The sequence below is a fragment of the Athene cunicularia genome (assembly GCF_003259725.1).
Source record: "Athene cunicularia isolate RWA chromosome 2 unlocalized genomic scaffold, athCun1 chr2_part1, whole genome shotgun sequence".
Lineage (NCBI taxonomy): Eukaryota > Metazoa > Chordata > Aves > Strigiformes > Strigidae > Athene > Athene cunicularia.
The window spans coordinates 35,945,108-35,957,263 of record NW_020799095.1 but is presented as its reverse complement, the minus strand read 5'-3'; the positions used below and the strand labels follow the sequence as shown (position 1 = coordinate 35,957,263).

Below are 12,156 nucleotides of genomic sequence, written 5' to 3'. Positions count from 1 at the left end.
AGGTTGTTTCAAGATATACTTGCTAGATTTTTGTAGGAGGAGCAACCTTCCACTTCCAAGGTAAATTTTTACGGTGAGACTATTGGATATTGCAGCTGCTCTGTGCCTGGGAAGTGCGAACGTACACGTTTTCGGCCGAAATCACATTTTCTCACCGGAAAGCACACCAAGGCTGATTCTGAGCCAAAGCAAGCATGGAGCACGAGAATTGCTGTAACAAAGTCTGGAATTAAGCTTGATAGTATATTCAGTGCTCGTATTTGTTTTCAGGTCTTCCTTTAGCTCTCAATGGGAGCCGAGACAATTTTTTTTTCCCCCACTAGATTCATACTCTTCTCTTGCACACATAAAGACTTCAGTTTGCAAATTGACTTAAGCCCACAGGCAAGGGTGGGTTTATTTGGGGTTGAAAGATAAGACAAAAAGAGTTTAAACATGCATATCTGCTGATCACAGACAGATCTTACTTACCTTGATTAAGTGAGGAGGGTGAAGAACCATCACTGGTCTTCAGAGTCCTGCTAAGCCACTTCCATGAAGTTTAGCAGGGTGGCTGCTTTCTGGTGTTGTCAGGTACAAGAGATAGTGGTTGGGCTGGTCACTACTGGCATTTGGCTTCAGGAATCAAGCTGACCAGCTGTCAAACTCTGTGGGTCTCAGAAAGCAAGGAAGGAGAGTGGTGGCTACCTCAGACTCAACCCTTTTCCTTCTCCACCCAGTGTTGAGCAGCATGTTTTGGTGCTTTTAGTGGTTATGAAGAGCTTATTGAATGCCTGGTTTGTGTGTTTTATTATTTTTTTTCAGTGTTAGATGTACAACTAGAGGGTTTGTTATTTCTACAGGCTTTTTTTTTTTTTTCTCATGATTTTAAGTTCTCTCTCATGCAGCAGTGGTGTATTTTTCAAATACTTGTGCATTTTTCACATTGGTAATTATTGCAAAAGCACCCATGACATTACTAATAACTTTGGTCTTTGACATACTGTAGATTTTATAGCTTTTGTACTAAAAGTGATAATGTTATCACTGGGTGTTTAGTGAGTTAGATATTCTTCAAATCCTGTCATTACAGCTGCCTATGACTGTGGGGAGGTTAGAGGCTGGGCCATATTCAGTGCTATTCTATATTATTTGAGCATATCAGTACAAAAGAGTTTTTTTGAAAATCACCCATCAACACTGTGGTTTTTTGCACTGCTTTCTAAACTAGAATTCCTAGTTCTTATTTTTATTCAGTAAGTTTGTAGTTCATGAGGGCCTGAAGGGGTTTTGCATGTGGCCAGGAGGGAGAAGATCAAGAACTCTTGTTCATTCCTCCTTCGTGTCAATGTGTGTGATGAATTATATTCAACAGAGAAGCACACTGCTGATTTTCAAAATGCACTATTTTATCATTTACATGTACTTACCTGTACGTTTTGTATGTGATTAACCCTTGGCTTTTTTTTTTAAATTTGATTATTATTATCTGTTAATTTTCTTGTACACTCTCTGCTTGAAATGGTGTGATGTGGCACTTAATAACACTTTAACACTTTTAAAAATTTTATTTTAGTAAGATGTGATTGTATCTTCAGGCTGAGAAATTATGAGTCTCATTCCTACTTATTCTCACACTAGAAAACACTGTGAGAAGAGTTTTCTTCCTCTCTCTGCTGCCTTATGTTCCCAGCTAGGGTCAGGGCAGAGGCAATGGCATTGTAACAGAGACTCTGATGACCAGACAAGCTGACCTTGGAGAAGAAGCCCAAGGCTCTGCAAGAATGTCTTGAGTAACAACGTATTTAAAACTGAGTTATTTCAAAATAAAATAATTTAACTTACACTTGACATTTAAATTATATTTATTTTTGAAAAATTAATTTGAATCTCTAAAGTTTTGATCAAAATGTTAGCCAGTAAAAATCCTACATAAACCTTTTATCTGACCAGCACTAATCACTTGTTAGTCCATTTGCTGAACAGCAGAGACCACCAGATGTGTGTTGTCGTATTCTCTATGTTTGCTGATTTTTCCATTGGGCTGTTGGATGAAAGAATTTAGAGCGTGCTGAAAAACTCTTCCAGAGTGCATATATGCTTTTTAACTTCCATTTCCTTGCCACTCCCTTGCTGGTGATGACTGTATTACTTTCAGTTGAAAGGTGGTATTTTGTTTTGTTGGAAACTGGTGAGCTACATAATGATGAAATATCTTCTGGTATCCAGTTAGTAATTTTTAGGGAATTAACTTCTAGGTCCTAATGTTTAAACTAGTTTATAATGTTATGAGTAACAATTACAATATTTGTGAACATTAAGTTACATGTCAAAACCTTCTTAGTATGCTTTAATCATACTGCCATACCTAAAATGAGCTGTGACAGTGGTATTTTGGCAAATAACATACCATGAAAAATGGAGTTGTACTCTAATTTTTCCAAAAATCTGAAGCCTACTGATGAGTGAGAGAAGAATAGTTATGAAACTGTATGAAATTTAGACTACATAACTATATTGCTATACGGTAGAAGCTGACAGTGATGTGAAATTTGGCAGCAAATATTACTGCTGCTTTTGCACTGCTTCTTATCTTTATGGTTTTTCTTCCTCTCCTCCTTCACCACCCTAATTGAAGGTCATAGCAGATGCAGTGGGAAAATTCTGAGCATCATTTTTCTTTATCATGAGGCCAAATTTCCAGATTTTTTATAACAGACCATTGCAGTTAGACTGACTTTGTCATTGATGAGTAGATTCTGCTGTCTATCAATTCTGTTTTTAAGCACAGAGCATTAGTTCAAGAATATTAAGATTGTCAAATTAGAAGTTACGTAGACCAGATGGCTAATTGGTTGCTGGAATATGATGATGCTAAGTTTTATATTTCTGATTAAGCTGAGAGTTGTGTGGGAAATGCTAATATAGTCATCAGTAAGGAGCGGAAGAAATTTGCTTCATTTACTTTGGGAAGAAACTCAGGATGTTGTCACTTTTACCACAGGGAAAATGAAACTATATATCAAAGTCCAAAGCACTGGCCTGGGAACCTGAAAGGCTGAGAATCTTGATGAAAAATAGCAGAAAGGGATGTGAAGTGGGAAACCAGAGTGCTTACCTGGAACTCAAACCACTGGAAGGTGGAAATATGTTCACCACGAATTGCATCTTACATTTTTGACATCTTTCCTCTTCAAGCTGGCATATGCTTTCTAGTGAGAAGTTTTCACAGGTTAATTTCTTTCAATGGGAACAAATTTCTTGGACATTCTTTACTAGACCGTTACAGATAAAAGGAAGGACTGGCTCAGTCCTGGACATTTTCACTGAAAGAGAAACGAAAGTTACCTCCAGGGTTAAGGTGTGTTAGTTCAATTGCAAACCATGTATATGTACTTTGAAGAGAAGTGTGCTTTGAAGAGAAATTCACTACGGCAAGATCTTTTAAAGCCGATCCATTTTATTCCCTGTATTTTCCCTCAACCTAGAAAATGTAACTGGTATCACAGTAATGAATCTGGTGTAAGGATCTGTATGGAATGTGTTCTGATGAAGCATGCTGTGAAAACTTTTGTCCCCTTAGACTTTTTTGTGGTCTACTCTTATTTTGGGTGAATATTGCCTTTATAGTAAGGAACCAGACCACAAAATCTGTGCAATACTTGTCGCTTATCTTCATTAGAAAAGCAGAAAGTGCTTTATTTATAGCTATTATGGATTGAGATGTTTTAAAAACCACCACTTTCCTAAAAAGATTATTGACAAAATACAACTACAGCAATACATTGCAAATATTTAATTGGCACTTCTCCAGTTTCTTAACTGTCTTAAAATTATCAAAATCCAGTTCCTCATTTCTTGTAATTCTAGATAATATATATGCTCAACTTAGTGAACTTAAAGATAAGAACAACGCCCCTCCACTGTTAGGAAATTCAGTGGGTTTTCATGCCTATTGTGTCATTGTTTACAGATCATGTAATTTCACTTATTAAATAGTTTGACAATTATTTCAACTTTATGCAATGTGAAAATGATCACTTTATGAGGAGGGGAAGTAAAGCTAATTTTAACTGCTTTTTAAAATCTCTATCAGTCATGTCTAATTAAAGCATTATATATATTAAAGTTCAATTTTAGATTTTCTGTATATTTGCTCTTTAAGTGACCGAATGTAGACCTGTGTGTGTCATGAGATGAGGAGAGCTGTTTTCTTGTTACCAAAGACAAGATGAAATCCACGTTGACTTATTTGAAAAGTGCAGGAGCTCCCTCTTCTGGCTTCGAACGCTTTAAATTAAAAGTTTATGGGAATGTTCTCAATTCCATTTAAAAAATATCTTATTTTGAATACTTACCTGCAGAAATGGGTTGTTTTGGTATCTTGGCAGGCATGGTAAAATTTGGTTGGGCCTGTTTGAATTCTGCTCCGAGTGCAGTATCTGTGTTTCTATAGCCTTGCTCTGTACCGTTTGTAGACAGCAGATGTCCTCTCTGTCAGTGTGGCATTGCTGGTATGGTCACGACAGCAATGGTTAATGTAGGTGTAAATTGCAATTCCAGTATGATCTCTTCATTTAAGTCCCACCTGAGCTTTTCACAGCTGTTATAGTAATGTGAGTCCTTGATGGTCACTTCGTACAAAACCCTATAAATCATCATAAGTTTAGAAAGAAGTGGGGTCTTTTTAAGAACATTGAAAGGGCTTTACAGGTGATGTATTGTGTCCCCTTTCCTCTCCTTCCCTCTCCTCCATCTAGGGAGTGGTAGGAGAGAGGAGGCTTCCTTGTTGTTTGTGTTTTATTCAATTGTTCTCCTTTCATAGCCTCTTCAGTGTTGCAGAGAAATGTTATAGTGCTGTAGATATTTAAATTTGGTAGGGCCACACCTGAGTCCTTTATGTGACATCATTTCCAAGGGTAGGAACCTGACTGGAAAAGGTGGCACTGGGGACAGATCTCTTACCTGGGCGGCTATGTGGGGTTTTTTTGTTTGTTTTTGTTTTTGTTTTTTTTTAAATCCAGTTAATGTCTTAATTCTGAGAATGCAAGATGATAAAAAAGTATTCAACTGACTTCTATCAGTGTTGTGCCCTTAAATCATCTGTCAAAATAGGAGCCAAGAGTACCAGATGCTCCCTAGCCACTGTTCCGTTCCCTGTCTTACCAACTTGAGGATACTAATTCAAGGAACACACATCAGTACGTTACTTGAAGAAGCCAGTTACTTGCAGTGACTATAATTTTTGTACAACAGATGTAGTTTCTCACATAGCTGCACTTAGCTGAATTCAGCTACCTGTCACCCCTCTATTTTTTTGACTTTCTAGGTATTTTGGCTTTTGAATTCAGAGGGAAGATTGAACTGACTCTGGTTATATTGTATCATAGGAGCCTAAGGGAGTATATGACATGCACAGGAACAGTGCACATTCCTGTTTTAAACTCTCCAGTGCTATTAGGGAATTTTCAATGACACCATCTCAAAGAAACATTTTTCCTGTAGAATATTTTTCTTTTGCTTTATCAAAACTTCTGTATTCACAGTATTTTATTTTTCAAAACGTCAGATTTTAAAAAAAGATTTTCTATTCTTTTATTTGGCTACACTTGTTGAAGAAGGTCTGCTTACTGATTTGTATAGCATTACCTAATAAACTGCAAGATATATAAGTTGGAGAGGCTACTAGGAATAACAAAAAATGTCAAAGGTTCACTATCAAATTGCTTAGTTCTGATTTATACAGTTTCAGACAAAATAAGAAAAAATACTTTGTTATTTGTAACAAATGCCAAAATAGTATCAATGCAGTATTGTTCACTTAGTTAAAACTGCAAAATCCAGGAAATACAAATATTTAGTTTCCAACAGCAACATTAACTTGGACTCTTGGCATATACATTAAGACATTAAAGTAATGTATTAAGCTGTGAGTTGAACAAGAAAAACAGAAGAAATTCTTCATGTAGGTAATACTGCCAAGTTAAGTTCTCTTACCATTGGTGTTTATTGACCTTTTATCATTTAAAATTACTTTCTTCATGAAGAATGAATATGATTTTTTTTGGCCAAATGAAGTGAAATCTGAGAGCTTGTCTTTGCTGCAGTGTGAATTTGACATACAGTTTATCCCTTGCCTTGAATGTGACACTTTTTCATCCATCAGTATCTCAGATTTGAATTAAGTGGCTTTTAAACTTGAAAATATGACTTGAATCTCAGAGGCTGGCACTCTGTTTGCAGTGGGAATGTATGTTGATTGGCAAGACAAAATTTACAACTAATTCTAATTGATCTGTTTTCTGCTAATTAAATTTGTACTTAACTAAAATGTGCAGAATGATTGTGCTCATAGAGTAAATCAGGCTTGAAGTGTTGCACTGAAGATGAATGCTAATTGTATCTCTTTTGAACTATAATGTATAACTTTGGAAAATATATATATGATTGGTTCCAAAACTTTTAGGGAGTATTCCTCGTGTTACAGAGCATTGATTATATGTAACTGAGAACGTGGAAGAAAAAAAAAAAAAAAAAAAAGTCTCCCATCTGATCTGTTCCTATCCGTGAGTGCTTGTATGTGTTGTAAACTTAAGGTTTCTTGACTGTGTGAATTAGGCTAATCCATGTTCTAGAAGAAAGTGAAGAGCCTTGAAGGAGATATTTGGAGACTAGTAAAGCAAGGACTGCCTGGTCAAAAATAGATTTGGAAGGTGAATCTAGGTTTGGAAAGCAATGGTGTGAAAAATAGAGAGGTTGTTAGAGCTGTGTCAGTGGTGGGACAGGAGTGGAAATGGAGACTGGAGAAAGTGAAAACAGTAAGGGAAGTAAAAGCCAAGTGTCAGGAGGTGGGGATGTGAGTAAAGAAGAGGTGTAGAAGCAAGTTTTGTTAGTGGAGGATCATGACATTGAGGAGACTCATGAATTCACAACAAGAATAGTGAGTACATAGCAGTGTCACCCAGGGAAAGGGTAAGATGGATATAGATGTGCATCAAGAAACAGCAAGGTGGAATCTGGACAGCAAGGTCTGAGAGGGGGAGCTTTACCCTTAGAAGGAGAGAAATGGAGAAAATGAAGATAATGAAGATAAAACTGGAAGTGTGTCCTGTGTGACAAATCATACAGTGGGCTCCATGCAGTGGTGCTCCCAGAGCTTGCAAAGGAGGAAGAGGGGAGGGTTTGAAGCAGGATGAGAGCTTTGTTGGTGGCATTTGGGATTTAGATGGAATTGGAGAATCAGGGGTGAAGAACGGCCACAGGGAGCTTCCAGGGAGGAACAGAGACTGCAAGGAGTGTTTGGTGTGCTTCATGTACCAGCAGTGTAAAGGCTCTGGAACGTGTCATTGCCTGGCTATTCAGCTTCACCTTTGTTTTCTTTTACAAACATAGCATCCCAGAGAAATTTGGCTTGCAAAGCTTGTAAACTTCTGGAAATAAAACATTCATACTTCCTCTGACTAGCTCTCTGTCCATGCGTGGTACTTTGTTTTTACTGTGCACATGTACACGTAAGGAAGTTTTTTGTTACTTACACTCAAGATGCAGCTAATAAATTATGACTTAACAAATCAAAACTTTTTCCAAAACTGAGCTAGAGGCATATACTTTTCAGATTGCTCATATTAAATTTTAAAACTTCACATTAAAGAAAGCAATCTGAAACAGATTAAAATGAAAATTATTGTCATGAGGGTTTTTTTGATAAAAACTTATGTTAAGAAAGTGGGGTTTGTTCTGGTTTTGCTCTCAGAAAAAAGAATATGTACTGTTTAATCATTCATTCATTCATTCATTCATTCATTCATCTCTTCCCTTTATCCATCTCCTCCCCCCCCCCAATCATTACATTTTGACAGAAGTGGATTATGGAAAGTTATGCTGAACAAAGAAGCATTCAGAAGATTAGTTAATCTGAAAGACAAGGGGTGGTCAAAACTTCTGGAATAAAGTATGGAAGCAATGTGAAATATCTGCGCCTTGTTTGGCTCTAGAGGTGTACAAAATTTTGAGTTTGAAAAATAACATTCTAACATTGTAGGGGGTGTTTCTGAATTTGAATTAATAGTATTTGAATATTTATGTATTTCTGAGGATGATTTTTAAACATGATTGTTTAACAGACCTTAGCATTGGTACGTGTGTGTGTTGTTGAGCCACAGGACGATGAAGTAAATTATGCGGTTGACACAAATACTTGGCTAAGCTATTTAAATAAATCAAATATTTACTATTTAATTAAGCATGGTCTTAATCCTGGTTTTACTTCTATCAGAGATTTTCCATCATCTTTTGCAGATGTGGGATCAAACTGCATTATAATACTATTAAAATATGGAGTATATTTCTAAAATTGGAGTTGCAGAGCCCTTTGGTGCAAAGCGTGTGTAATTGTCTGTTAGGGAGTGTTGAGGTTATTGGATGACTTATTGCAACAGGTTTTGCTGAAATTTCTCGTTTATGGAAAATGTTAAAGTTGTCATTTTTTTCAGCTTTTTTGGGGGGGCGTTAAAGTTTATAATTTACTGTAGTTACTTACATTTTTTCAAACAGACGTGTCAAGAAATCATGCCAGAATAATACTGTTTGTACAGGTAATTAATGCAGAGGCTGTGGTACCTGCTGACAGGTATTTTCCAAGAAAAGGAATGGTTTGCAGCTAGGGGAAAAGTGTTAAAAGTGTGCCCAAACCAGTAAGCCAAACCGAAAGAGCAACCTTTGATCTGAGATGTAGTTTAGGTCACATTTTAATGAATAGCTTTATTAAACTAGTTTATTAAACTAATATTATTCTGTCAGTTGGTATGTTTTATTTGCAGAAAATTGGATCTGTCTAAGGGTACCTGACATCTACTACAGTGATGCTGTTTTAAATTAAACTGGTAGCTTTAGTGTATGTATTTAAAGGAATGTTTTCATGCATTTAAAGGAATGTGCTCAATTCCAACACTGACATTTAAAATTTTATGCTGGACAGAGGTCACATAGGGATTTTTGCGTTAGACAGAGAAGGTGCAGGTTGCAGTCTTGCCACTGTTGCAATATTGCTGCTTATTGAATGTGTTTCACTTATAACATGGTTATGTTTTAAGGCAGCGAGGATCTGCCTAAAACTCCTAATGTATAATAGATGATTAATACCTAAGTAACTATATTACTTACAATATATTTTGTATTTTAATATATTCTATATTTTATTTCTATTTTTGTTCTATGTTAGATTGACTCATTGAAATTATGTGCTTCGCAGTTGTATTTAGAGAGGCTTCAGGTAAAGGTGGTATCTAGATAAACAGGTTTTATCTTATGGTCTCCATGTGGGTGAAGGAATATCATGGGCAAAAGCAGTCTGGAAGAAGAAAATTGGGATATCAGTTTCAGTGTTGCTATTGGAGTGTCTAGGTAAGTGAGATTTTTCCATTTGACAACAGGATTAAGCTCCTCAGGAGGAGGAACCTATTTATTGCTGAAGTTGCGAAGGAAGCAAATCTTATGCTGTGCTCTCTTTTCCCTGTTGTGCTTGTCTTCTGAGACCTTTGAACAAATTTGGTCTAATATGACAGAAAAGATCTCGGTATGAGTTTCTGGCATGTTTTGGGAAATGGGTGGTCAGGTAGTGACTGCAACTGTTAATGATCCAGTGAGGGAGGGGTCTAGTGGGGGTTCATCCTTGAAGAGGAAGACAATAAAATTATAAAGGCTGAAACATGTAGCCATAGTCAGGAAGGCCAGTTTAAGTCAGCCTTTGGCCTGGTGTGATCAAACTGCTCATTATAGTGAGACCTCAGCACTCTTGGAAATAACCACCACAGACTAATGGCGATTCATTTCTAACATCTTAGTATTTTTCAGCACATGACTTCTTCAATACTCTTTTAATAGTAGTTTTAGGGTTTATCATTTAGATCATCTTGTTTCTCAATCTGTAAAAATTTTCCGGTAAGTAGAAACCAGGGAGATCTCTTTTGTGATGCATTGGGGGCTTCACAGTTAAATTTGAGCCATGGAAGTACAAGGCAGACTACAAGATATAATGAGTTCAGAGGTATGGTTTTTCTAAACTGAGTATTTGTTAAAGATGTCCCTACAGATGTATAAATTCAAGCAGTTGGATGTTCTGAATGGATGCTTAAGAGTGTCTAAATTGTCATCTGTTATTCTCAGAGCCTTTTAAAAAAGTGAAGTCGTTTCTAACATCCCCGTGGTGTAAGCTAAAATTTTATGTAAGCTAAACAAAATGGAGAACACTCATACAACATTATACAGAAAAATATTATGCAGAAGCCTTGAATTTTTCTGATGGCTGAAGATTGATATGATGGCAAGATCAGGAGAAAGTTAGTGAGGGCAGCTGTTGTCCTTTTCAGATTGGGATAGTCAGTCTTCTCTGTGTTGGTGTATTAGTTAATAACATTTGGTAGTTGCCATAGATATTCCTTTTTTTTTTTTTTTTTTAATTGGACTCTATACCTAGAGTTTTTTGCCACTCTTTTCATTTCTGTTATATCCACAGCTGAGTGAGTCAGAGGTGGCATCTTGCTTCTGCAATGCCTTTGAAGTCCCATCATGTTTGTGCACCATGTGCTCTATACACTAATTTTGGATCAAGATTTTTTGAAGGTTCCTGTTGACAACGTACATGTACCGCCTGTAGGGGTGGCTGACCAGCTTTGGAAGCCTGTCAGGAGCCGCAAGTAGGTTCCAGTAGCCTGTCAGAGACCCTGTGATTGAGGAGGTGGAAACTTCCTCAGAAGAGTTTAAGGATTCGATAGATCTCATTCCATTAAAACTTCCAAAAGAGTAGACCACCACTTTCAATTCAGATTTTGTCTACCAAAACAGACTTACTTCTCCCAGTCTAGAAAACCTCCTTTGGCAATTTCCTGTGCTGACTAGGTTTTGGAGACTTGTATACATGTCCCTAGTCATTCAATTACTTGTGGCCCCATGACAAATACAAGACTGAATGGCCGTCAAATTTCCTGTCTCCACATGAAATCTCTATCTGGTAGTTCAAATACCATTTGCAGGCATGCTGGTTTAGTTCTGGAAATCAAGGTTATAGTCTTTGTAACTGTAGCATCCTTTAGAAAAAAAACAGGTTGAGTGTTTCTTGTATCAAACAAAGTGGTTTTATGTTCTTCCCCCTACCCCCAGGTTTGTAACATCCCTAGGTTTATACTTGCACATTTTTACCTGTTTTAAATAAGCCAAGAGTCTTCAGCCTGCCTTTTAAACGTGAAGAAAATCAATTTATATTCATTCAAGTGCCAAAAATATTAAGTAACTTGTAAAATAACCTTTCAGAAGTAAATATTATGCAGTTTATTGAGGCTTGGACAGGCAGTCAAAGGTAGAACCAAGACTTCTTGTGTGCTGTCTCCAAGTGCATGATGCTTGCCATAAAGAAAAATTTGAATCTATCTTCCTACCTCATCTTTTGTAGAAAAATGAACTTGTCTAAAATAAAATGTATGCATGAGTAGTGGAGTCACTTCCATTCAAAAGCAATAGAAGATGCTAGAAAGAAGCCACTGATGCTAAGATTATATGAAAGGCTGTTCATCTCTGCACTCTTCAACTCACTCCTACCCTCATACTTCTTCTGACTGTCCATCGTTGCTAGTCCTTCTGTATTGACAACACAGGTGGTCACGAACAAGACTTATTCCCTCATCTCTTGGTAAGGGGCTTCTCTTATTTGTGGGATATGCAGAAAAACGGCTCCGTTGGAGAGCTGTAATTCTAGGATTTTTAGTTTTGGAATTTGTTCCCAGGAGGCTTCTGCCCCACTCCTGGCTATTTATAACCTGGGGATTTGGCACCCCGTTAAATTGTGTCACCATAACGAACTTGGCGGTGAAACTAACTAGAACTGTGTCTGGCTTGGTGAATGAGCTTGTGTAGTGAGCAGGAGGTACCCGCAGGTCGAGAGACATTTCTGTGACTTTGAGACATTTAGGTTTGTGGGGGTGTTTTTGGTGGTTTTGTTGTGTTTTTTTTTTTTTTAAGTATCTGTCGTTCAACCGGAAAGGCCTAGAAATAGAAACGCCTTTAATTACGCAAGTAAATACAGTCAGAAATAATTAAAGCTATGTAACGCCTTAATTGATTTTGATTAGCTGGGTGTTTCTTGACCGGAGCGGTCGGGGCGGGCGGAGCTCCTTCCTCGGGGGC

The 12,156-nt window shown here is 37.2% G+C and overlaps 1 protein-coding gene across 5 annotated transcripts in view; it reads left to right on the top strand.

Annotated features, from left to right (window-relative positions):
* Window positions 1-12,156, top strand: part of MPP7 (membrane palmitoylated protein 7) — a 159,212-nt gene that overhangs the window by 26,576 nt on the left and 120,480 nt on the right. The window contains exon 1 of one of the 5 annotated variants that reach the window (XM_026842254.1): window positions 11,632-11,662. The exons of the other annotated variants lie outside the window; for them this stretch is intronic. The gene's annotated coding sequence lies outside the window, so the exon portion shown is untranslated. Of the gene's footprint in view, window positions 1-11,631; window positions 11,663-12,156 lie in introns of those variants that run through there. 5 annotated transcript variants of the gene reach the window in all.